This window comes from Pseudorasbora parva, chromosome 23 (genome assembly GCF_024679245.1).
Source record: "Pseudorasbora parva isolate DD20220531a chromosome 23, ASM2467924v1, whole genome shotgun sequence".
Taxonomy (NCBI): Eukaryota; Metazoa; Chordata; class Actinopteri; order Cypriniformes; family Gobionidae; genus Pseudorasbora; species Pseudorasbora parva.
Window position 1 is genome coordinate 12,550,498 of NC_090194.1, and position 27,644 is coordinate 12,578,141.

Genomic DNA, 27,644 nt, shown 5'->3' on the forward strand with positions numbered 1-27,644 from the left:
GTTGGAAAGGTCACGCTTAGGGATGCACGATATTGGATTTTTGCCGATATCCGATATGCCAATATTTTTCAGCTCATTTTGGCCGATGCCGATACCGATGCCGATATATGTTTATTTTTTCCCTTTGTTTGGAAACAACACCATTTTGAGCAAAAACTATTTTTTTCTCATTCTGGTTTCAGATTTCTGAGGTATCCTTACTAAAAGGATTCTTGTTGAAGATAAATAAATGTTAATAAAGTTCTTTTTATGATAAGAGTATATTAAAAGCTCTGAAAATAACAATAATAAAGTCTGTAATTTTTCACCCCAGATGCAGCTGTAACCTAAATATTGTATTTTTGGATTTAATGTTTGTGCACATGAAGTGGGGGTGGCATGACATCCATTGATGCTGTCTTTTAATTCTACAATTATTGTAGAGCTCCTTGGATTATTTTTCATCATCCATTTCGTAAAATTTTATTACACATTAATACACTGTATATAAAAGTATTTCATTTACAAGTGTCATGCTTGTGATTTATGACATCATTACTGATTTGTTTATTCAGAACAAGAAGTAACTTCAATTTATTTGTGTATTCTACTTTTCATTGTATTACTGTAACAATAGCGCCCCCACTACATGTATAAATATACAGATGGAGGGCACTAGGACCTGGAGGAGCTTCTGCTGCTGTGGAGGCTGCCGCACGCGCTAGAGAGTGGGGAGACGCGATTGGGCTTGTTTTGGGCTAGTTTTGTTGTGAAAACGTGGCAAATCTGCTGCTGACGGTCACGTCCTTCTGTACGTGCATTCAGAAATTCAAGGCAGCATTTAAAAACAGTCAATATAAATCACTGTACATGGAATGTATTTTCTTGTTTTCACTTGAAGAATGAGCAGTGCTGACATGGTCCTATTGCTGTAGCACTCCTTGCACACGTGAGTTATTGCAGGCATATCAACACGTTATCATATCGGCAAGGCATATCGGCATAATGTTTTCATATCAGCCGATGCCGATTTTTATATTTTAAGCGTTTATTGGCCGATTCCGATGTCGTGCCGACAATATCGTGCATCCCTAGTCACGCTAGACGTAAGCAAGCAAAGAGAGACATTAATATCCTCTGAGTTGATCTGAACTAGACTTCTGTGACCCACCTGTGCACTTTGACTGTAACCAAAACAGAAAATACACGTTACAAAAGAGATATAACAAAAATGCAGAAATAGACATTTTCACATCATCAGACTTAACATTAGGACCTAATATTGTGTTGGTCGCCCTTTTGCTGCCAAAACCCTGACCCGTCGAGGCATGGACTCCACTAGAACCCTGAAGGTGTGCCGTGGTATCTGCCACCAAGATGTTAGCAGCAGATCTTTTAAGTCCTGTAAGTTGTGAGTTCCATGAATCGGACATGTTTGTTCAGCACATCCCACAGATGCGTGTTTTAATTGAGAGCTGGGAAATTTGCTCCTCAAACCATCCCTGAACCATTTTTTGCTTTGTGGCAGGCCGCATTATCCTGCTGGAAGAGCCACATCCACCAGGGAATACAGTTTCCATTAAAGTGTGGACATGGTCTGCATACACTGTAAAAAAAAATCTGGTCTCCAATTGAACATTTTCAAGTGACTGATCACATCTAAATTTTTCAGTTGGCCGAATTGAATTTCTGTGAATTAAATTGCATCAATTCACAGAATTTCAATTCGGCCAACTGAAAAATTTAGATGTGATCAGTCACTAGAAATGTTCAATTGGAGACGTGATTTGTTTTTACAGTGTACTGTGGGTAGATGGTAAATGTCAAAGTAACATCCACATGGATGGCAGGACCCAAGTTTTGCCAGCAGAACATGAATGCTCAAAGCATTACACTTCCTCCGCTGGCTTGCCTTCTTCCCATAGTGCATCCGGATGCCATGTGTTCCCCAGGTAAGCGACGGACATGCAACCAGCCATCCACTTGATGTGAAAGAAAACATGATTCATCAGACCAGGCCAACTCTTCAATTGCTATGTGGTCCAGTTCTGATGCTCACATGCCAACTATTGGTGCTTTCGGCAGTGGACAGGGGTCAGCATGGGCAACCTGACTGGTCTGCGGCTATGCAGCCCCAAATGTAACAAACTGTGATTCACTGTTTATTCTTACATCTTTCCATCAGAACCTGAGCTACAAATCATCTGTTTGATTGGACCACATGGGCAAGCCTTCACTCCCCACGTGCATCAATGAGCCTTGGCCTGCCATGACCCTGCCGCAGGTTCACTTCATTGGACCACTTTTGATAGATACTGAACACTGCAGACCAGGAACACCCCACAATAGCTCCAGTTTTGGAGATGCTCTGACCCAGTCGTCAAGCCATCACAATTTGGCCCTTGTCAAACACGTTCAAATCCTTATGCTTCTAACAAATCAACTGTAAAGACAAAATGGTCAGTTGCTGCCTTATACTGTATATCCCACCCTCTAACAGGTGCCGTGATGAAGAGATAATCAGTGTTTTTCATTCACCTGTCAGTGGTTATTATGTTATGCCTGATCGGTATGTCAACTCTGGGCTGAGCATTCATGCTCCCTATTATTAGGAATTGTGATGGCCCAACACCTGTGAAGTCCACTTTGCAGAGCATTACAGGGTGACTCCAACATACCCAATGCGACTGACTTATCTTCAGTGCAACATGTATTTTTCAGACACCATTCTGATTGCTTGTTATCAGCAGCACTGCTATAAGGGTACGGATGAGAGTGGTAGAGGGTTTGGATGCAGCGAGAGAGACACTGGAGTTTGTGCGCTCACTATAATGAATATGCCGGGAACTTTTGTAACCTTGATACAGTGAGTGTATCTGGCTCTGGCAGAACAGCTGTATTTAAAGTAGCTGGAAAGACTCCAACTCTCTGGGCTCAGCTGATACAGGGCCAACTTATTTGCTGTGACAACACCTTATTAAAATCAAGCAAGTTTGTCCTTTACCCTACTTCATCACAGCCTCTATTTCAACCCTGCTGGCACCCGGGAGACGGAGTCATTCCACCAAGTCGAGCATAAATCCCGGAAAGCACCGTGGGCAAGGTCTTCAACACGGGCCTATTCTTCAGCACTTACACATGAGGTCAGCAAATCGTCTGTGGCATTACTCTGAGCTTCTCCTGTGGTGCGCTTAGAACCCTGCAGTGGAAGGGGGACACCGTAAGTAACAGGTGGACCACTTTTCACAACCTGTCATTTTGTGGGACACTGTAAACTATAGGCTTTAAAGAGATAGTTCACCTAAAAATGAAAAACCCTCACGCTGATCCAAACCTGTAGGACTTTTTCATCAGTGGAACACAAAAGGAGATATTGGCTGAGTCTAATCCTGTGTCCCAATTCGCATACCATTCACCCAAGTATCCGAATTTAGTATTAGCATGTCCCGATTTCATCAATATCAATGGTTTACTATTTCAGATTGATTGTTAAAGTGCAGATCCATGCACACTCTAATGGCTTGTCTGTGTTTTAAGACAATTATGACCTGTTAGTATATCCTAAATCCCTGCTACTCTCCTGCTACACCATGGGTCTTAAACTCTCGGGATGGTATTTTGTGGCCCCCTAATTGACATGTCGTTGCATGTGCCACGCTTACCAGTTGTGCACAGTCTTCTTCACACACAGACGAGTGCGTCAATCTATCGCTTAATGGCGTAGCAGAGAGACTCTATTCTTTCCAGTGAAATCACAAAACAAAATACACACAAACATGTCCCTGCTCCCAATATGCAATCATTGATGTACATCTTTGGTTTTAATGAAGGATACATTTTTTTTTTTAGCAGAGACCCCCCCCCCCTCTCTCTCTCTCTCTCTCTCTCTCTCTCTCTCTATATATATATATATATATATATATATATATATATATATATATATATATATATATATATATATATATATATATATATATATATATATATGAGTGGATTTGAACCCAATCTTTGAAGAAGTTGTCAAATAATCTACAACTAAACCACTGTGGAATTCAAATATTATTTGCGGGTTGATGTATTTATTCACTAATGCGAAGAATCTTGGGACTAATAATATATTTGCATAATATATTAATGCATATATTGTTTGCAAATACTCTGTGCTGTCACTGGGGCAGTACCCTAATGTACAAAACCAGAAAGGTACTAATATGTACCATTTAGGGGTGAGTAAGGTACAAAGATGTACCTTTTCACTTTTGTACCTTAGGGTACCGCCCCATTGACAGCACTGTACCTTTTTTTCTGAGAGTGTAGTCCCATAAAGATTAATTCCCAACTAGAATTAGACATAGGATTCACTGTTCTGTTTGACCTGGTTATGGCATTCATTCATTATTTCATTATTACATAATGATTTAATTTCTATAGGCTATATGTTCAGAATGTGTTCATAGGAATGTTCAAATTTAGAGGAACAGTTAAAGGGGGGGTGAAACACTCAGTTTCAGTCAATCTCATGTCAATCTTGAGTACCTATAGAGTAGTATTGCATCCTTCATATCTCCGAAAAGTCTTTAGTTTAATTATATTTATAAAAGAAATATAGGCTGTACCTATAAAACCGAGCGCCTGGAGGCGTATCGTGTGGGCGGAGCTAAAGAATGACGAGTGCGAACAAAGCGGTGACGTCCTCAAGCGTGGAAAAACCCATGGCTATCGATCGGATTTAGCTAAAACAGATATGATCCAGAATCACATTCAGAGGCTGAAATAAATTGAACAGGAGAAACAGCAACAGCAGGACGTCCGTCTCTGTGGTATGCACTGTATTTAGTGGCCTATCAACATTTGTGTGTGTTTACTCGCAGTTTATGAGGACATGATTCGGTTTATGGACTATTGTATGTGACTAAACCTTAGCAGTAGCAAGCAAAATGGTTTTGCACGTCAGACTAGTGTAACGTTATACATAGAACAACAATGGAGTAACCGTTAGCGCATTTGAATGACGAAGCACGCGATCGTGTCGTTTACTGATGTTTACTCATGCGACAGTAGCCAACAGCACAGACATTTGAAGCAGTTTTACTCACCGGCTGCTTCCAAAGCAGGACCGAACCTTTATCACTCCGTCAAAAACACACTTCTTTGGTATGATTTGGTGAAGTCCTGTGACAGCAGTGACCATGGAAACCCACTTTGCGACGCGACTGAAGCGATGTTGTGAAGCTTCCAGTCATTTCTGCGATCAAATCGGTTCAAATGCAGCGCTGCCTTCCCAGAATGCTGTGCTGAAGCGTTGAAGTCGCTTTATGTCACCCATAGGAATAAAGTGGAGCGCGGTGCGGACTATAACGACATAAGTGTTCACGGACGACTGGATCTGCACCTGAGAGCAGTGTTTATGGGCGTGCATTTGCCCTCTCGCCTCTAGTCACCCTACCGGGAGAAGAGCCCGTACATCCCATACAAGGACCTTCCGCTCTATCGACGTCAAGCCGACCCATACTCAAAAAAAAAACTCTCCGAAACTTGTGAGAAACTGGAAGTAGTATTTTTGACACAGAAATACTCCATCAAACGTCCAACATTAGTTTTTGAAACTTTGTCTATGTTTAGGATGGGAATCCAAGTCTTTAACAGTGTAAAAAACTCAGTATGCATGAAACAGCATTTCTTGCTTGTAAAACTTTTTTTGTGGAATACTTGATACGGCCCAGCCTGAAGGCCCTTTCACACTGGAAACGATTTTGACGTGCGAATAATTTGCGCGATGGTTTTATTTTTTGATCAGCTGTTTGTGTAATGAGCGCTTCCACACCGAACACGAATGTGCTGAGGCAAAAAAACGACATTTATTTTTTTCCTTTCGATGCCGATTTTTTTTTTAACTCTGGCGGCGACAAAAACGGCTTAAACCAATCACATAAAAGGAAACAAAGGTGACGAAATGTCCAGTTGATGTCACAAGCTATTCAATCAACTTTAACCTTTGCCAGGCATGGCATTTCTCATGAGATTACAGCGGTAAACTGTACAGCTGCAGCTGTGTTTGCCCACTGTATGCTACAGACAGCACAAACTTTTATAAATAGTTGATTTTTTTCTAAATATTGTGTCGGCGATTGTGGAAAGTGAACGTGTTGCCATCAGTCTGTGGCACTGAAATGTTTACATTGTGACCCGACTGGAAACATCTGCTCGGATCGATTGATTCCCTGAAGTGCGCGGTTTGTCTGTTCAGATGCGCTTCCGTCTCTGGAAGAGATCCTCAAATTGTCCCACAGACTTTAGAAAGTAAGTGCTGAACCGGCCATGATAAAGTTTTAGCTCCTGTACAAGATTAGCATCATCCCCTTCAGACTCTCTGTTCTATAAGACCCTCTTCTCGGGCCTTTAAATAAAATGAAAAGCTCGTCCACTGGATGATGAAGTGCCCGTGTTTTATCGGCTGTCGCCGCAAATGTTTTGGAATGTTGGAGCTCTGAAACGTTGCAAATTTTTGTCGCGGCTGATGTGAATGGTTTTGAAGCAAAATATTCACATGCGAAATATTCGCTTATTCGTTACGCGTCTGGTGTGAAAGGACCTTGACCCTTCGTCTACTTCTAGTGACTCCCAGGTCAGTTGAGTTTGAAACCCCTATACACACGCATGTACTTTGGTTACACTTTATTTTATGGTGTCATTGTTACAGTGTAATTATATACATTAAAGTACTGAGCAATATTAACTACATGCACTTGCTATAGGGTTAGGAATAGGTTTGATTTAGGGTTAGTTGCGTGGAGATATGCATAATAAAATCACATTTAGGTGTAGGATGAGATGCATTATAAATCAGTCCTAAACATAAGACTATTTTGATGACAAAACCCTGATATATGTCTCGAAATACAAAATGTTCTAATGCGTACAACATTTTATAGGTGAAATATGTATTTAATCCACTGTGAACTAACTGTATTTTAATGACTATCATTAACAAAGGTTAATAAATGCTGTTAAAAAAAAAATATATTGCTTGTGTTTAGTTCACGCATTATTGCGAGATGAGACCTTATGCTTTTGTTTATGGAACTGAGCCATTTTTCAGAGCGTCTCCTGTTGTGTTCCACAGAAGAAGGAAAGTCATACGATATGTGGTTGAGTAAAGGATAACAGGAATTACATTTTTCCTTGAACTCATCTCTTTAATATCCTCCTAATGGAATTGAGCAAGAAAACAATTGTGTGAAAACAGCATGAACAACCAGAGGACAAGCTTGAGAGGACACACAAAAGCATTTTTTTGTTGTTGTTTTTCTGATGATTCTGCAGATTCGTCCTGCCCTTTTAATTACTTCATTAATTATCTTATAGATGCAAAACTGGGAACTTTTAACAAGAAGCCATTAGTTAATCTTCTCCTATAATGTGTAGGTGCAAGGTCAATCGCAAAAATTCATTTAGACTGAAATGCACATTTGGATACAATATATACAATACAACATTTGGAAAGACAGTGCTTGATGGACTCTCGCTGGCGAATAAGTCATTTCTAACAGCTGCGCGATTCAACAGCTTCACAGTGTTCTTGAGTTTGGCGTAAACCAAATACTCCTGGGAAATTGGACTGCAGACAGACTTCCCCAATGCAATGCACTTTTCCAAACATAATTAAAAATTTAAGCTTTGGGAATAACCTCATAAAATATTTTAACGGTTTCTGTGTTTAAGCAACTGTGTTGGGGGTATTTGTTCTTGTACTGTTTTTATAAGCTACCCAGACTTCTAAAGGCTGTATGTACTGATACAATACAGACACAGTGATGCAGTACTGACTCAGAGCTTGTCAAGGCAATGAGATATGAACAGAGAATATAGATTGAGGGTTAGATCACCCAAAAACATATAAATAAAATAATAACATCATCAAAGTAGTCCATATGTGACATCAGTTAGTTAATTAGAATCTCTTGAAGCATCGGAAATACGTTTTGGTCCAAAAAATCACAAAAACTACGACTTTATTCAGCATTGTCTTCTCTTCCTGGTTTGTTTTCAATCCTCAAACAAAGATTCAAATGGTTATGAATCAGCGAATTGATTCATGATTCGGATCGCTGTCAAACTGCTGAAATCACATGACATGGTGATCCGAATCATGAATCAATCCGCTGATTTATAACCGTTTGAATCTTTATTTGAGGATTGAAAACAAACCCAGAAGAGAAGACAATGCTGAATAAAGTCAAAGTTTTTGTGATTTTTGGACCAAAATGTATTTTTGATGCTTTGAGAGAACTAACTGATGTCACATATGGACTTCTTTGATGATGTTTTTTTCCCCTTTCTGGACATGGACAGTAAAGTTTGCAAACACTTGCATACGCTCTCGGACTAAATATAAAATATCTTAAACTGTGTTCTGAAGATGAACAGAGGTCTTACGGGTGTGGAACGACATTAGGGTGAGTCATTAATAACATATGATGACATTGTAATGACAATTTCATTTTTGGGTGAACTAACCCTTTTAGTGAGAGAAAGAAATGGCTCATGCAAAATCCCCGAAATGGTAAAACAAATTGGCATTGGCCAAAATGTCACAGCAGTTGTCACAGCACTAACAAATTAAGACACATTCATTTAACACATGAATTTCACACAGCTAATAATATTAATCATAAAACAATTGACTATGGCCCTGTCACAAGTCACCTCTGTTTGGACTTTTTTTTCTTTCTTTTTTTAATTTACACATTTCTCCCTGTCTTGTTTGTTGTCATAGTTACAGATTTGTTTTCAGCCGCATGTGTTCTCCATGTCGGGTCTCGTCCATGATATGTTATGTTGCTTCACTAATAAAGACAATGATGTGCTGATCATATGCTTCAATGATGATTTTTGAGGTGTGGTTTTTATGTATCCACCTCTTTTCCCCAGAAATGTTCAAGATTTCAAATGCAGGTTGTTCCTTGTTCATATTTATATAATAGCTGCAACAACCTTGCTGAGTGTATTTACCTTGAACTGAATAATTCTGATTTCAGAGCATGGCTGAATTTAAATCTAAAATTTCAAACCATCTGCGGGTTACAGAAATCCAACTGTCAGGTAAAATGGCACAAAACTTCCCTGCTGACACATTGGCGGCGTCCTCAGATACCTTATCCCCCCTGGTAATGGAATGGTTGCATAGATAAATGAATATATAAGCATATGGATGAAAGTCAAGGAAGTTAAAGATCATCAATTCCAGGAGGGGAGCTGCATTATTCATGAAAGTACAAAGACAAATACCTATTGCTTTAGGCAGTAAACAAAACAATAAACAAATAAATAAACACAATGCGGATGAGTAAAATCATCCTCATGGCAGTGGTTGGCATCATCTGTTTGTTCTGATAAAGCAGCGTTTAGACACGAGACGCTGGTGGCTTTTTTTTTATTTCATGAAATAATCTCTGCTGAATGAATCTCTTAAAGCTGCATGAACCTCTCCAGACTTTTGACAGCGAAATCATTCGCCTTCAGCAATAGTGTTAGCAAACTTTTCTCCATTCAGTCAATGTATGTTGGGTTTCATTTAATAATTGAAGCTTGAGATATAAGCCCTTTGAAATAAGACCTTTTCAGAAAGCTCACCAGACACCCATTAAGGTGCCCATTGAGCCGCCTCAAAGAAAATACGGCATCCCATCGGGCTCTGCAGAATGGGTCCCTCACATCACCTCTCCAAAGGAGAGGCACAAACGCCATGTGGGCCGATTTAAAGATCACAAGCACCCTCGGGTTTCCCTATAGCATACAACAATGCTGGTGGGTATATATCCTACAGGTTGACATCCCCCACCGGCTCCTAGCAGGATCCACCAACAACATGTGTCGCACCGTAGGGCTTAAACACAGCATCTCCCAAAAGCAACAAATGAAAAGATGACAGCGACATCTACGACAAAAAGGTAATGATTCCTGCTGGCAACCGGCATTTTCCTTAAAGGGGGGGTGAAATGCTGTTTCATGCATACTGATCTTTTTACACTGTTAAAGACTTGGATTCCCATCCTAAACATGGACAAAGTTTCAAAAGTTAAGGTGGACGTTTGATGGGAGTATTTCTTTGTCAAAAATACTACTTCCAGTTAGTCATAAGTTTCGGCAAGTTTTTTGCGATCATGCGTCCCCTTTGACGTTAATGGGGGTGGAATTTCCTTGTATGGGCCTTATGGACAATTCTACCGGAAGAGCGTGAGAGAGAGAGAGGGAGAGAGCGAAAGTAACAGGCTACGCTCATCAAAGCGCTGGCTCGTAGGCTGCTGCACAGGTGATGTGCACAATTACAATGTCACCAAAAAAGTGCGTTTTTGGTTGCCAGACCAAGACAGTCCTGCACAGATTCCCCAAAAACCCGCGTTAAGGCAACAGTGGATGTAATTTGCTTTTCCGGATCAGCAACTGAGTTGCGCGAATGTTTATATCTGTTCGCTGCATTTCGGTGCCGACTGTTTCATAAACAAGGCCCAGCTCGACGCCGGATTTTCCCGATCGCCTAATGCTGAAGGATGGAGCAGTCCCAACGATAAAGGTCCCAACGTTAGAACCGCGGGCGGTGAGTGAGACTGCTTCAAATGTCTGTGTTTTTGCCTATGCTCATCAAGTAGCCCAAACATGATCACGTATAGTTAGTTGATCAATGGAGCATGCGATGTGTAGTGCGTGTACATTTGTTTAGCTGGCCACTATATGTGTAACTTTATGTTTGTGTATTGTAAAAGCACTCCAAACAACAATACACAAAGAGTGGGGAAATATGTTGAACTAAATAAGCACGCTTCTTCATTCAAATGCGCTACTATTCCGTGTCTGTCTATGTAAACACTAACTTAGCCTGCAGTGCAAAACCAGTCCGCTTACTAACGTCTACACAAACCACGCGTAAACACACACACACACGCGCACAACTGCACTTCCCACATGTACACCTTCAAAGACAAAAATACGACGATATAATTCAAGTATAAATATGTAAATAACACAAGCCGCTAAGCATATTATATAGTTAGTGTATAACTTAACTTGTACCACATAGAGACGTCCTGCTCTAGTCGTTTTTGCTGCTGCTCCTGTTCAACTGCAGCCTCTGAGTCTGATTCCGGATCATAGATGTATGGCTGTATCTGATTAAAAGCCATATTTTTATTTTGAATAAAGTTTTTTTCCCGCTGTTAGGGATGACACAGCTTTACGACGCACTCGACTCAACACAATAGCAGCAGCGCGCACACGTCATTCTTTAGCTCCGCTCACACGATACGCCCCCACCCGCTCAGCTTTTTTCGGAAAGACTTGGAACAGCGCATCTTTCTTATATAATTATAAAAAAAATAAAGACTTTTCGGAGATATGCAGGATGCAATGCTACTCTATAGGTACTCAAGATTGACATGACACTGACTGAAACTGAGTGTTTCACCCCCCCTTTAAAGCATTTCATATACAATAAAAAATATTGTTTTGAATGGAAACTGATGAAACGAGAGATTGGAAAATGTAATTTTGTTTTAGCAATCATTCGTGTTTCTTGTTTTTTAGGATGCTAAATTTGATGATTTGATTTGATTTGACACGAGATGAGAGAAGTGCTTGTAAAATAAAATTTTGCGAGGTTTGCAAAGTGTTTAAATGAGCATGTCCGCAGATAGTCCAGCAGATTTGTGTTAATTTATCCTCTCCTCCTCTCTGACTCCAAAAATCCAATCAAAGGCTATTGTGAGTCACCCGAACTCATCTCACCTTGCTGTTTTGTCATAGAGCCCAAGGGATGAAGCGATTCCAATTTAGATTAGTTTTGACCCCTGAGTCGCACATTATTCAGCTTATCTCCATATAATCACATTTCATGCATTGTTAGGAGAACACAGATGTTCACGTTTTATCAGCTTTGGTCAAAGTTACGGTCGATCAGATCTGACCGATACAATATTTGTTCTGAAAAAATATTGGTGTGTAAAAATGATGTTAGTTGTCTAGTTTTTATTAGGGTCTTTAAGCAACAGCTGTGGGTGGGACAGTTATGGCCGTCTGCAAACAAATATAACATTTCATATAATTTGTATGTAAACTAATTTAAATATAATTTGATTGCGCTTTATAAATTATATACATTTATTAACTACCTTCCTGGCACTAAGATGTTAGCAGTAGATCCTTCAAGTCCTGTAGGTTGCGAGGTGGGGTCTCCATAGCATGCTGAAAGATTCCACAGCCACCAGGGAATACCGTTTCCATGAAAGGGTGAACATGGTCAGCAACAATGTTTAGATAGGAGGTATATGTGTCAAAATAACATCCACATGGATAGCAGGACCCAAGGTTTCCCAACAGAACATTGTCCAAAGCATCACACTGTGCATCCAGGTGCCATGTGTTCCCCAGGTAAGCGATACACACACACCCGGCCATCCACATGATGTGAAAGAAAATGTGATTCATCAGACCAGGCCACCTTCTTCAATTGCTCCATGGTCTAGTTCTGATGCTCATGTGCCCTCTGTTGGCACTTTTGGTGGTGGACAGGGGTCAGCATGGGCACCCTAACTTGACACCTTTCTATCAGAACCAGCAATATCTATTTTATGAGCAGTTTGAGCTACAGTATCACGTCTGTTTGATCAGACCATCCTGGCCAGTTTTTTCTCCCCACGTGCATCAATGAGCCTTGGCCACCGATGACCTTCACCGCTGGTTCACCACTGTTCCTTCCTAAGACCACTTTTGATAGATACTGACCACTGGAGAACACCCCAGAAGAGCTGCAGTTTTGGAGATGCTCTGACTCAGTCATCTACACTGTAAACCCTAATGTTGTCTTTACTTAAACAAATCAAGTAATCCTGACTAAATATTACTAGTTTAGTCCAAAAACTCAGAAATATAAGTTAGTATAACTTATTAACGTACAAAATACATAAACTTAAGATTTCAAGTTGAATGAACTCAAAATCATAACTAATTAAAATAGCTCACTCTGGTCTTGCTTTGATGTGATTGGCCATGCAAAGAGTTCTGTCTGGCAACAAGAACTAATTCACTGATTGGAGGACATTTACAAAAGGCGGTCCTTTTCTGTGGCTGATTCAAATTAAGATGGAGACTTTTTCATTGTGTGCAATCTTAAAATCAGTAAGTAAAAATTTGTAAGTTACTAAACATAATAATAATATGTAAACTAACTTATAACTAACCAGACTGACTTTACTTCTGTTTTAATGAAAATGATAGTTTCATTGGAAGTCCCCATGATGGAGATAATTGTTTGCTTTAGTTGGGCTCTTGACCCTTGACTGTATAATATTATAATATAATATTTCTCTGGCTATTTTGTGTTGGTGAGACACATTTGGGAAGGAACACAAAGTCAAGAGAAAATATCATGAAGTGATGTTGTTTATTAATTGACGATGATAACATCATCATGTATTGGCAGAATCCCTGATCTCATGCAGAGTCTAATGCTCTGATTGTCAAAGCAGTTATTAATAGTTTTGAAATATTAATACAAATTTCCATGAGAGTCTTTATTCTTGTGGTAATTGAACAATTTATTATTTTATTTTTTTGTGCTAAAAATGTTTAAATCTACAGCATTAGTTAGACATGCACAGACATCAAGAATCCGTGTATGAATCTCTAAAATGGTGACAATTAATTATTATTATTTTGTTTAAATCCGATAAACAGATCAGCTCAACATAAAACAAGCTACAAAAACATCAGGACAAAAGAGCAAAAGTAAAAGCAAATAGAAAGAATCAAAGAAAATGTGACACAATTCAGATGTATAATTTATTCATGCTGCAATGCATGCTGAAGTTTTGATTGGTTGTTCCCAGCATGGTGTACTGAACTTCTGGTGTACCCTGTTTGGTGAACCTTACAATTTAAGTAGAGTAAACGTGAGCACCAAGTTAAGTGAACTTAAATATACAAGTTTTGGGAGACTTCATTACTCAATTGAATTGAGGGAACGAGTTTCTTTGAGGGAATGAGTTCAATCAACTTATTAGGGTTTTCAGCCATCACAATTTGTTCCTTGTCAAACCTGCTCAAATCCTTACTCCTGCCCAATTTTTCCTGCTTATACCACAAATTTGAAGACAAAATGCTACCTTCACCTGATGTGTCTATATCCCACCCACTAAGAGGTGCTGTGATGAAGAGATAATTAGTTATTCACTTCACCTGTCAGTGGGCATACTGTTATGCATGATCGGGTATAATTATTCATGGTATTTGCCATTGAAATTGTATATCTGTAACATAACTTTTTATTTAATCAATTATAATTTATAGTGGTCAATAAAATATAATTGTAAATAATTTACTAAATAATATTTTAATTTTTTTAAAAAAAAATAATATATTTTTTTAATTAAATTATAAAAAAACATATAGTTATAGTTGTTTAATTGTGTTATTAACTATTATTAAATAAATAAATACAAAAGTTAAATATTAAAATGAATAATAACATAAATAATTTTGAAATAATAACAACTTAATAATTAATATTGCAATTATATATATATATATATATATATATATATATAATACATATTTTATAAGTATATATATATATATATATATATATATAATTTATTTTACAATCATCAAATAATTACATATTTTTTATTACAATTTTAATATCATTTTTGTCATTTTTTTGTCTCGCAGACACAACTTTTCTCGAAAAAGTGTTCGTTTGAGCAGTTATTCGACTGTAGCACAAATTATGTGAGGCAAGTTAGTGGTTTGAGCTGTAGTACACGTGATGCTTGCTTCAGTAACCAGCAATAACAAATATTTTCCTTGAGGCCACAACACCATCATTGAACAACACATGCCATTAACACGCTGCTGAACCTCTTAAAGAAAGGACCTCTTCCCTGGGCAGCAGGTGTCCTTCTGTGATAGTGCTGCAGGGACACAAACACATATAAACTAGATTTTTAGGAAATATCCAAGCTTGTTAGATTAAATTGTCAGTATTTCATTCTCGCTCTTTTCAAAATAAATCTGACATATTTGCGTTGTACCATGCTCTCAGACGGAAGGTGCCATGGCAATCCACAGTACATTCAAAAATAATTTTCTCACAAATGGAAGTCACCTTCACAACAAGAAGGCTGTAATGTGCTTGTTTATGGAATATACAATCACAGATTCTAACGGCTAACAGCCTGCTGTCCTCTATGCCCTGCTTGAAACAAGAAAAGGAGAAGAAGAAATGCTCTACACATGCATGTACAGTACATGTATATATTGGTATATACACTGTAAATACTAATACTACAATTTATAAAGTCTCTTTGGAAATATATATGATTTTAGGTCATATTTAGGTCAAGTGGACAACTATATCAGTTGATAAGTCACTAATGAGAAGGAGAAGAACTAATGAAAACACACACACACACACACACACACACATATATATATACATATATATATAACACACACACACACACACACACACACACACACACACACACACACACACACACACACACACACACACACACACACAGTTCACGTTCATTATTCTTATGTTTCCTGTTGAAAAGACCAAAATTGTTTGTCATGTCCTGTGTTGTCACATTATTTCTCTCTTGACAATAATATCCTTTAGTCAATATTTCATTATGTCACTTTCATCATTTGGAGTCCATTTCACTCAGACTGAAATATATATACTTCTAGTCCTTTTTGTTGTTGACATGACAAAAAAAGTGTCAAACTATATGAAATCAAGAAACCCTTTATCGACAAACAGACTTGTGTTTGTACTTCAATTGTATTTTTCTTTATTTTTTCAGGCAAAACTTAGTTTAATGATTCAATGATTGACAGCTAACACTATGGCTGCATTTACACTGCAGGTCTTGATGCACAATTCCGATTTGGTGACTATATCCGATTTTTTTGACGACCCGCTTACATCATCTTTTCAAAAGCGACCCGTATCCGATATTTGCATTTACACTGTACACTGGCAAAACAGCCCTAGACGTTCTTCACCGGTGAAAGGAAGTAAAACAGCGCGATATGCGATGGATGCAGACACAATGATTGTACAATGTTTTGCTGTCTGCACTGTTCCACACATCTTTAAAGTTCGGCAAAACATTTCTCTCTTATGGTGGAGAAAAAGAGGAGAGCCCTTGATGGGGTTGCCAGGTTTTCACAACAAAACCCGCCCAATTGCAACTCAAAACTGTGTTAAAGTAGCCCAATTCCGCATGAAAACCACGGACTTGGCAGCACTGGATTGCAGTTTGTGTCCACCTGAGTTGACGTCATTCGCCTCAATCCTTTTTTCAATGACGTACAACTCTCATTTACTGGGGAATATCCGATCTGTCCGCTTACATGGCAGACGCTAATGCACGCATCCGAATCATATCGGATTTATTACCACATATGAGTGAGGCCTGAATCCGATATTGGAAAGGTATCGAGGATATCGGAATTCATGCGTTTTTTTTACTGCTTACACGTTCACATGTCATATCCGATCTGTGCCACATGAGAGGAAAAAATCGGAATTGGGTCACTTGAACCATGCAGTGTAAATGGGGCCTATGAGTAAACCTGCCCGATCCAGAATTGACCATTCATACAGTTCCATGATGTAGTTTCAGATGCCTTGATTTTAAGGCTGAGATATAAACATGAGTATTTCACTTCAGCGGCTTAATTGATTAATGCTGGCCTTGTAGATAAAACCCACATTATTTGAATAAAATGAATCCGGATCAAATAACACACTACACTCAATACAGTCAGTTCCATTATTGTAATTACTTTAGATGTCAAAGTAAGCCAGAAAGCGAGGCACTTGTTAATGAATGAGGTGTTTAGAAAATAGAAGCACTCTACTTTCATATTAGCACTCCATTTTGTCATCTCATTTTTGCAGCGTCCTCAACTGAACTTGGTTAAAGCCATGAGAAAGAGGACTGATTTGCTGGAGCGGTTATCTGTGTTCAAGCTAAATACATTAGGCAGATTAATTCTGTGCAAGGGGAAGCTTTCTTTCCCCAAAAGCCATTTCCAAACCTCATGGCTGGGGAACCTTTTTCGTAGTAGTTGATTGTTGATGCACAAACTTTTCATTACGCCCACAGACGCATTAGCGACCAGGCCGCCGGCGAGCTGTCTCTGCAAAACCCAGAATCGAAATGCGGCAGCATTATTACTGCAGTCATTAGTCATTTGATCACAGCTCTTCTAGCAGTGTTAATAAGGAAGTGAAGATAATCACGGCGAAGGCGCACTTGAGATGGAAGCTTCTCCATATGCCTGAAAGGCCACAGATATTCTCTCGCTCTCTCAGTCCCTTCAATTAGCGTCACTGACGTCGCCGTAAGCCACTGGACACACAGACGGTAATTAGAGAACGGCAGGCTGTTATCAGTTATCGCCAGTGTCCGTGAGATAAGAAAAGGAAACACAATCTGGAAAGCATTCGTCAAGCTTATAGAGACGGGGTTCTGCCAAAATACATATTAACTGTGTTCCTAGAAGGAACTTCGAAATTACTATTGATGTCAAAACAGATTAATTGATTTAGGTCAGCATTCAAGGCCATGGGTAAAATTCACTGGCTGGGACAAACCGGTTTGGGACCCCCACAGGCTACGATGGTGGAGCTGTCTCCGTATTATAGGTCCCTGGACAAAGTTTCCGATTCTCACACCCTCATTGAACCAAATTATAACCTGCAGATCGTTTCGAGTCTAATTTTTGCTGTACTGCATGTGCTGAATTAAAGGGTTAGTTCACCCCCAAAATGCAAATTAGCCCATGATTTACTCACCCTCAAGTCATCCTAGGTGTATATGACACTTCTTTCAGGTGAATACAATCAGAGATTACAAATGTCCTGCTAATCCAAGTTTCTGCCAGATCAAAAAACAACAAAACTGGACACGATCTAGTGGAAGATAGATATTTTATTATAGTATGCAGTGTTTGATAAGTTTTAAATATGTATATTCTTCTTACACAAACGAGCCACTTTGGTTCAGAAGGCCTCTATTAACCTCCCAGAGCTGTTTGGAGCAGTTCTATGATCAATAGATGCACTTTTATGGACGTCAAAAATGAAGCAACAGTCATTAAAGCTTGGAAGAGCCAGCCAGGACATGTATAAATCATGGGCTAATTGTCATTTTTGGATGAACTAGCCCTTTAAAGTGACAGCGCATTGTTCGCATTAAAATTAACATTGACGTGGAAATTTTGTCATTTTTACCACAGATGCATAATTAAAGGTCTACTCTGTTTCAAAGTCAACACATGGCCTTTTTCCTCGGGTAAAGCAAGGAAAACTACACCGTACCTGGCATTTAGGTAAAAAAGGAGACATAATGGATAGCACTCGTCCTTTCTTGGAGGTGGAAAAACTAATTTTTTATGACCTGCAGGATTAAAAAAAAAAAAGATTGAAATGTTTCCCGGGGAACACATGACACCAGGATGCACTATGGGAAGAAGGCAAGCTGGCGATAACAATTGCTTTCGGCAATGTTCTGCTGGGAAACCTTGGGTCCTGCCATCCATGTGGATGTTACTTTGACACGTACCACCTACCATTTTTGCAGACCATGTACACCTTTTCATGGAAATGGTATTCCCTGGTGGCTGTGACCTCTATCAGCAGGATAATGTGCTTTGCCTCAATGCAAAAAATGTTCAGGAATAGTTTGAGGAGCACAACAAATTCCCCGGATCTCAATTCAAAAGCATCTGTGGGATGTGCTGAACAAACAAGTCCAATCCATGGAGGACCCACCTCGCAACTTACAGGACTTAAAGGATCTGCTGCTAACATCTTGGCGCCAGATATCACAGCACACCTTTAGGGGTAAGGGGTGTTTTTGCCAGCAAAAAGGGGTGTATAAACTATTAATATATTAAAAATGTAGGGACTACAATAGCTATGTAAACTAATATAAACTAATAGAAACTAATAGTTTAAACTACAAGTTCTTTATTACTGTAGGGTGAATTCAGGTTGATTGGGACACATTTTACAAGTCATCTCGATGGCAAAAAGTGTCCCAAACACCCTGAATTCACCATATAGTATACTTATTATAAAGTGTTAGCAGTAAATGTTGTAATTAATTAAGATTAATACACACACATACACATATGAATGCATGCCTCATTAGGCCCTTGAAGTGAAGTGCCAGATTAATTGATTATAATGGAAGCAACTGGTTCCGGGTTCAAGACCAGCAGGCTTTATTGGGGTGTTCAGCCCAAAGCCTTCATTTCTTACTTGGGAATATAGGGAAAGGTATCAGATTGGGGTGCCAAGATCTGTCAGTGAGCATCAATTTTCTAATCACCACCAAGTCTAGGAAAGCGATTCTGACCTGAAAGACAGTCAATTAAAGCCAGGGTTTTTAAATGTAACACTCAGCTTGCTGGCTTTTCCAAAGTCAACCTCTGCAAATGAGGGTGATGATTCCTGTGGACGTGCTTCTCGCAGCCTACCACAGCCAAGCAGTTTCATTTAGCATGTGGCATAACGATTAATCATCTGCTAGAGTCACCACCCGCCTCTCCCAGAATCATCGTACATTTCCCTTACTCTGCCATCTTAAGTATCTCTTGATTCGGTTTCATTTGGATTATTAATGAGACGCCCTTTCACTGTCATGCTCCACTGTTCTGCCGAGACTTCAGTATACCTGTCCTCGTGGCATTCTTCTCTTTTCTCAGCCTCTGCATTATGCTGCTATCTCTGCGCTCCTCTCCCACACTTCTGCTGACACTCTGGGCGGCGAGTCTTAATTCATCTTCAGGGTATCCAGAAACAGCCATAAGCCAAACATGATTTTCAGCGCATAATAGCAAGTCAGATTTGTACATGAACAGCGGTACTGCATGTTCCATAATGATTATACCTCTGCAAATAGAATGGGCATGTTTTCAAAGTCGTGGTGCATGAAATGCAGTTGTATTTGCATGAAAATATCTGGGAAAACGACGAAAAAAAACTTTTTCATAATCTGTATTTTTATTTAGTTTATTTATTTTTATCTTAACATCCATTAAATATTTGAAAAAGTAAAAAAAGATAGTTTTTTTGTATTATTTTTAATTAAAGAAAATATATCTTAAAGTTCACAAAACGTTTGTATGCTTAAAACAAGAAATAGAGCCACTTTTATGAAACTTTTTTGGATCTTTTTTTTTTTGCATCATCAAACTGGCCAGTATATTCCGCAATATATATATATATGTGTGTGTGTGTGTGTGTGTGTGTGTGTGTGTGTGTGTGTGTGTGTGTGTGTGTGTGTGACCTGGTAATCCCTACGTTATGGGGACAAAATGTCCCCACAAAGATGGCAATATCCGAAATCCTTGTCCTTGTGGGGACATTTTTAGGTCCCCATGAGGAAAACATCTTATAAATCACACATAGGGAGTTTTTTTGAGAAAGTAAAAATGCAGAATGTTTCCTGTGATGGGTAGGTTTAGGGGCAGGAGCAGTGTAGGGGGATAGGATGTACAGTTTGTACAGTATGAAATCCATTACGCCTATGGAAAGTCCCCATAAAACATGGAAACACGACATGTGTGTGTGTGTGTGTGTGTGTGTGTGTGTGTGTGTGTGTGTGTGTGTGTGTGTGCGTGCGTGCGTGCGTGCGTGCGTGCGTGTGTGTTCTATGTTCTCAGAGGTGTATAAAGATCTTTCATAATGTACCATTATGTTTTTAATACCATATGACCAACTTCTATACACCGCGGTTCCCATTACAGTGAAGTTGCCATTTTGCGCCGTCATGATTCTACAGTACCCGTAAACAGACAAACTTCTCTACTAACAGACAACAGTCTACTAACAGTAAACAGACAAACTTCTCTACCTTCGCTAGTCACTCTTTGCTCTCTCCGACAATGACATGTTTGTCCTGTGACAGCCACCGTAGCTTCTCTGTGTGTTATTGCAATTGTTGCTGGAATCGCTAGATGCTGCTAAAATTCACATACTGCACCTTTAAAGGTGAGGTAAGTATATTTCAAAACCGTTGTACAAAACAGACTTGGGCCGAGTCCAATAACAAACTTGTAGCCAATCAGCAGGTAAGGGGCGTGTCTACTAAGGATGGTGAGAAGACTGCTCAGTGCACGTCATTATTCAAAACACGACACACAGGACGGACATTAGCCAAGAAATAATTTATGCTGGCTTTTGCTTGAATATGCTTGTGTGTCATGTTCGCTTGTTTGTCCATTTCCACACCATATGGAGCATCTAAACTGTAGAATCATGACGGCAGAAAAATGGCGACTTCACTGTAAGGGGACCCACGGTGTTTAGAAGTATATATATATATGTGTTGGGGAACGTTACTTTGAAAAGTAATGTATTACAATATTGCGTTACTCCCTTAAAAAGTAACTAATTTCATTAGTTACTTTTTAAGAAAAGTAATGTGTTACATTACTTCTGCCTTACTTTTTTTCACCTGGACTGGGCTTGTTTTTTTATATAACATAAAAGTTATATTTTTGAGCAAATATAAAGACCATTTCACACGAAAAGCAGATAATAAGCCCCAGGTAACCCTTACTTCCTACAAAAAAAACTAAAAAAAGTCATTTTATCATATGGTTTAACTGGATTATTAAAGGTCAGCAGCAAGTACATTAGTCAATAAAGTGAGATTAAATGCATTAAAAATATTTTATTTATTTAACATATTTAATTATTGGAGATTTTGCATAGTATTTTGATTTTGCATTTCACAGATTTGATTAATTTTGAGGAATACTGAATCTTTTTTTTTGTGCAAATGAAATTAGTATGCACGCTCAAATTTAGCCTAGAACTACAATAACCATCATATTTACACACAACGACTCTCAGAGACCGTGCGCATATACTGTAATGAGTCTTTCACTGCTTATTGCGCTTCATTGTTTTAAAATAATCAGTTCTTAAACTGCAATGCTTAAAAACGCATGCGAGCGATAAGCTTGTGTGACCGCGTAGCACGTCAAAGTCACGTGTGAGACGACAGTCCAAAATCACAAAATCCATAAGAATTGAAATAGACAGATCCAAAAAAAATTGATGGACAGGGATTGGCGGTGTGATAACATCTGCTCTGCAGGGCTTTTTGGAAGCTATAATGCATTTAGTGACACAGTACCAGGAAAATCCCTTTCTTTAGATATACTCTTCATCTCTGTCCAAATAAGTATGGCAGGAGGACCTACACCTGCTTTCCCTCACCCGGTAAAGAAAAAAACAGGCTAAAGAGTTGAGTGTGCACAAGAGTGCTTGATTTACAGTATGTCAGCCATGTCGACCCTCTCCATGCATCAAACGGCCTGAGCCATGGAGGGGGTATCAGGATGTGGCATCCACAATGTCTTCCCATTTCCCACAAATCTACAGCACCGGCTATATGATCTATCCTTCCTATCCCTCCAAGGGGAATGGCTCTGGGTGAAATATAGCTTTGTGTCAGTGCTGGGGGGTGGGGGCTTATTATAATGTGGAATATAGATAATGCAGCAGTGCATTAGGGAAGAGGAAAAAATCAAAACAGCACATAAACACGCAGAGCACAGCAAAATCAGAATATGCTCCATTAGGTAGAGAGAGAGAGAAAAAAAGGAAAAAAAACGGTGGTTGAAAAGCAAATAATATGTCATGACATGTATGTGTGTATTGTAAAGGGTCAAAAATCTGTAAAACACATGCCAAATTCTCAATAATGCACTTATGTTGGTTTTGGTTTTGAACATTTTGTATATAATTTTCCAGAAAATGTCACGTTCCTTCTTATTGATAATTCATCAATATAATTTTTTGAGGAGTCACACAACACAACATTTTACAACCTGAACACTTTGTTCATCCCGAATTTTAACCTGAAATTATCTCATATTTGATATTCTTTTTTTCTGCATGTTTCTGTTTCGTTTTTTTATTTTTTTTTTATTGGTTGGTTGGTTGGTTGATTGGTCAACAAATGATGTTGATTTGGTGGAACAAGCAATAATTATTAATTAGCTGTAAAAAAAAAAAAATCTTTCTTAAAAATAATAATAAAATATCATTATAAATAGAAGATTTGGTCCCTCTACCATGATAGAAGAAACCAAGGTAATTACCATAGCAACAACTCTTGCATACTCACAAGACAATCCTGTAGCAAATTTGTGTCTGTTTAATAAAAGTTTATGTTGTATCTCTGGAGGCGGCACAAGAACAAACAAGCGTATTTTGTAGCATTATTGTCTACTCTGTGTTGTCTATGGCAGATAGTGAATAATATCACTGCATGCACACTAATAAGATTTCTCCTGTGCTGCTGAGTCGCCTCTGTTCAGTGAGGCCGACGGCTGCAGGGGAGAGATAGGGCGGCATGTCTCCATTGTGAGCCGTCATTGGGATTAAACCTTCATTTGAGTTTATTCCTCTTTTTTTAATGCTCTTTTTCTTGTGAACACCTTCTCTGGATGTGCTTCACTGTGATTGGATAGCAGAGAGCAGATAAAGTTCCACAATTCATCAAAATTCCATAATGGTGGTGCAATGTTTTTTGTCGTCATCGCAATCCTCTTGGGTCGTATGGTTGCAAATATGCTGCTTAGTGGTTCTTCTTTAGTTTTGAGGGGTTGAGTACATTGATAGCCTATGTGATTGCTAGAGTGTTCAAAGCGGTTTCTAGACAAGTTATAGGTTGCTGTTAATGCATTTTAATAGTTTCTAGACCTGTTTTAGACTACTAAGGTGTTCTGATGGTTTCTAGGTGGTGTTCTGATGGTTGCTAGGCAGGTAATAGTCTGTTCTGGTGGTTGCAGGTGGTTTTTGGGGTGTTTGTGACAGTTTCTAGACCAGTTTTATGCTACTAAGGTGTTCTGATTGTTGCTAGGCCAGTTCTATGCGGTTGCTAGGGTGTTCTAATGGTTTCTAAGTCAGATATAGTAGGTGGTTGCTAGGGTATTCTGATGAATGCTAGGCCGGATATAGTAGGTGGTTGATAGAGTGTTCTGAGCAGTTTCTAGACAAGTTATAAGTGGTTGTTAAGGCATTCTTAACAGTTTCTAGACCTGTTTTAGACTACTAAGTTGTTCTGATGGTTGCTAGGCCAGTTATAGTCTGTTCTGGTGGTTGCAGGTGGTTGTTAGGGTGTTTGGGAGAGTTTCTAGCCTAGTTTTAGGCTACTAAGGTGTTCTGATTGATGCTAGGCCAGTTCTAGGTGGTTGCTAGGTTGTTCTGATGGTTTCTAGGTCAGCTATACTAGGTGGTTGCTAGGGTGTTTGGATGGATGCTAGGCCAGATAGTAGGTGGTTGCTAGTGTGTTCTGATGAATTCTAGGACAGTTCTAGGTGGTTAGGGTGTTTGTGACTATTTATAGACCTGTTTTAGGCTACTAAGGTGTTTTGATGGTTGCTAGGCCAGTTGTAGGTGGTTGTTTGGGTGTTCTGATGAATGCTAGGCCAGATATAGTAGGTGGTTGCTAGAGTGTTTTAGACAAGTTCTATGTGGCTGTTAAGGCATTCTTAACAGTTTCTAGACCTGTTTTAGACTACAAAGGTGTTCTGATGGTTGCTAGGCCAGATATAGTCTGTCTGTTCTGGTGGTTACAGTTGGTTGTTAGGGTGTTTGGGAGAGTTTCTAGACCAGTTTCAGGCTACTCTTTAAGGTGTTCTGATTGTTGCTAAGCCAGATATAGTAGGTGGTTTCTGTGGTGTTCTGATGGATGCCAGGCCAGATATAGGTGGTTGCTGTGGTGTTCAGATGAGTTCTAGTACAGTTTTAGGTGGTTAGGGTGTTCGTGACTATTTCTAGACCTGTTTTAAGCTACTAAGGTGATTTGATGGTTACTAGACCAATTATAGGTAGTTGCTAGGGTGTTCTCATGGTGTTTAGGTCACTTCTAAATGGTGGTTAGGGGGTTTTGTGACAATTTATAGACCTGTTTTAAGCTATTATGGTTTTCTGACTGTTGCTAGGCCAGTTCTAGGTAGCTGCTAGGTTGTTCTGATGGCTCTTAAGCCAGATCTAATTGGCTGCTAGGGTGTTCCGGTGTTTGCTAGATCAGTTCTAAGTGGTTGTTATGGTGTTTGGGGCAGTTTTTAGACCTAAGCTACTAAGGTTTTATTAAGGTTGCTAGGCCAGTTCTATGTGGTTGCTAGGGTGTTCTCATGGTTGCGAGGTCAGTTCTAGGTGTTTGTTACGGTGTTCAGTACAGTTTCTATACTTGTTTTAGTCTACTATGATGTTCTGAAGGTTTCTAGGCCAGTTCTAGTTGCTAGGAAGCGTTAGAAGATGATCTTAATTTTGTATCATTTCGTATAACTCCACTAACTACACCAAATATTATTTGATATAAACTGGAAAGTAAACTGAACAGACACAGCAACAGAACACTAAATCACAATTGAATTATCTAAAATTAAATTCAAACCATAATATTTGTTTTGGAATAAAATAAATGGGGAAGACAGTGAAAATAGTTTTTAGCTTCAAAATATTACAAAGAACCTGGCCAATCTGCTCACCAAATTGAATGAGCATAACGGTTCTTTAATTGCATTATTATCTAACCTAAATTACAGCATGTTGACAGTATAGCACCAGCATAACTTGTTCAAAGAATGTATTTACAACGACACTCTAAATAAAGAGTTTGAGTTATCGTGCTATTATCAAGTCAAAGACTTTAAAAGAAGATTTTTTTTTCACCAAGGATGCATTAAACAGATCAAAAATTACAGTAAAGACATTTACAATGTAACAAAATTTCTAATGAATGCTGTTCTTTTCTAAACTGGATAAACCCAGTCTGTTCTGCCGGCAAATTGATTTTATCCTGCAAGTTAGTGTGGAAACCTTTGCATTAATTTCTACTGGTTCTGTTACACTTTTTCAGGAACCAATCACAGACTGGCTTATCCACCTGGTGCTATTGACGGATTTAACATGATAACGGATAAAGAAGCGATGGGTCGTTGCTCGTTGATCACGCCTCTATTGGTTTGAATGTATCATGGTTTCAACACAAAAATATTATGCACCACAACAGTTTTCAACATTAATGTTTTTACAGTCGATTATTTTCTCATCAAGGTTTTTTCCAAAGCCACAGCTTTCCTCGCCTCATCAGAGAAAAGCCTTTGGAACGTCTCCTCGATCCCGACCACTTGTAGAAGCTTTGTGTCTCTAGACGGCATGGATCTGGTGTGATGTTTCTTTAAGCAGTTGGCACTATTTGATGACCTTTCGAGTTAATCACCGTAACAACTGAACACATATAACAATGGCAGCTTGAGGGTAAAAGGCCAGCTCTATCTGTCGTCTTCAATGTGTTTGTTTAGCACTCCCCTGTCTGTCTTCAAATGACGAGAGAGGGGAAGGAACCTGCTCCGATGTCGGCCAATTAAGGCTTGTTTATTTTTCTCCTTCGCCTAATAAACGTCACTGCTATTTAATGGGCTGGTAGTATAATTAAAATTCAAACCTCCGGGGCGAGGCAGACCTTCCACACGAGATGGCGCGGTATATCACACCGCACACTTCCACACATACCAAGGTCATTGGAATCGTGCAGTAAAACATGAATTAAGAGCTTCAACGCTGCCGTATCGGAAGATGTTGAAGAGGTATATTTATAGACTTACATTCAATTGCTTTTTTAACGCATATACAACGGTGGATGATTCAGTGAACACTGGGAGCAGCTAGGAAATAATTGAAAGCAGACTGTTTTACCGCAGCACGGCGTAAACAAACACGTATGTTTCACGGTTTTCAGATGCTAATGTTGTACATGTTGTTTGTGATTTGTTATACTTCACCGCAGTTTCACGAATTGCTTGAGAATCTGAGCTAGGAATTGTATGCGTTTGGGCTGACTTTAAGTTCTGTCAAATGTAATCTCATGAGAAAGGCGTCAAGTTGTGCCAAAAGAATATTAAGGATTCACACACATAATTCCTTAAAGGAATAATTCACCCAAAAATGACAATTCTATCATCATTTACTCAGCCTCATGTTGCTCCAAATTTGTATGAGTTTCTTTCTTCTGCTGAAAACAAAAGAAGATATTTTTAAGAATATGGATTACCGAAGAGGTCCAGGGTCGAAGTCGATGGGGTCCATTCTGTGTGTTTATCAACATTCTTCAAAATAGCTTATTTTTTGTGTTCAGCAGAAGAAAGAATCTCATACAAGTGTGAGAGTGAGTAAATGACAGAATTTTCATTTGCGGGTGAACTATCCCATTAAGGAATGCTCTGTGTGAATCCTTAACGTTCACTTGACTCAAAAACCCACAGGGGTGCCAGGGTTCATCTCAAAATGCAAGATTGACCTTGAGAAGATAAATTGATTTAAACCTTCAGCTTAGAGATATTCAATTAAAGTTTCAAGAGGTCCAGTCTTTCAGTTTCCTTCGTAGCAAAGGGTCGAGCAATCAAAGCTTCTAAAATAGTTTCAGAAGGCAGTATGTTGTATGGATATGAAAAATCAATAAGCAACGTGCAGTTTCATTGTGAATTTTCAAGCTACTAGTCATAACTCTTAAAATATTAAATGATAAAAAATATTAGAAAGTAAAAAATATATAATCATCATG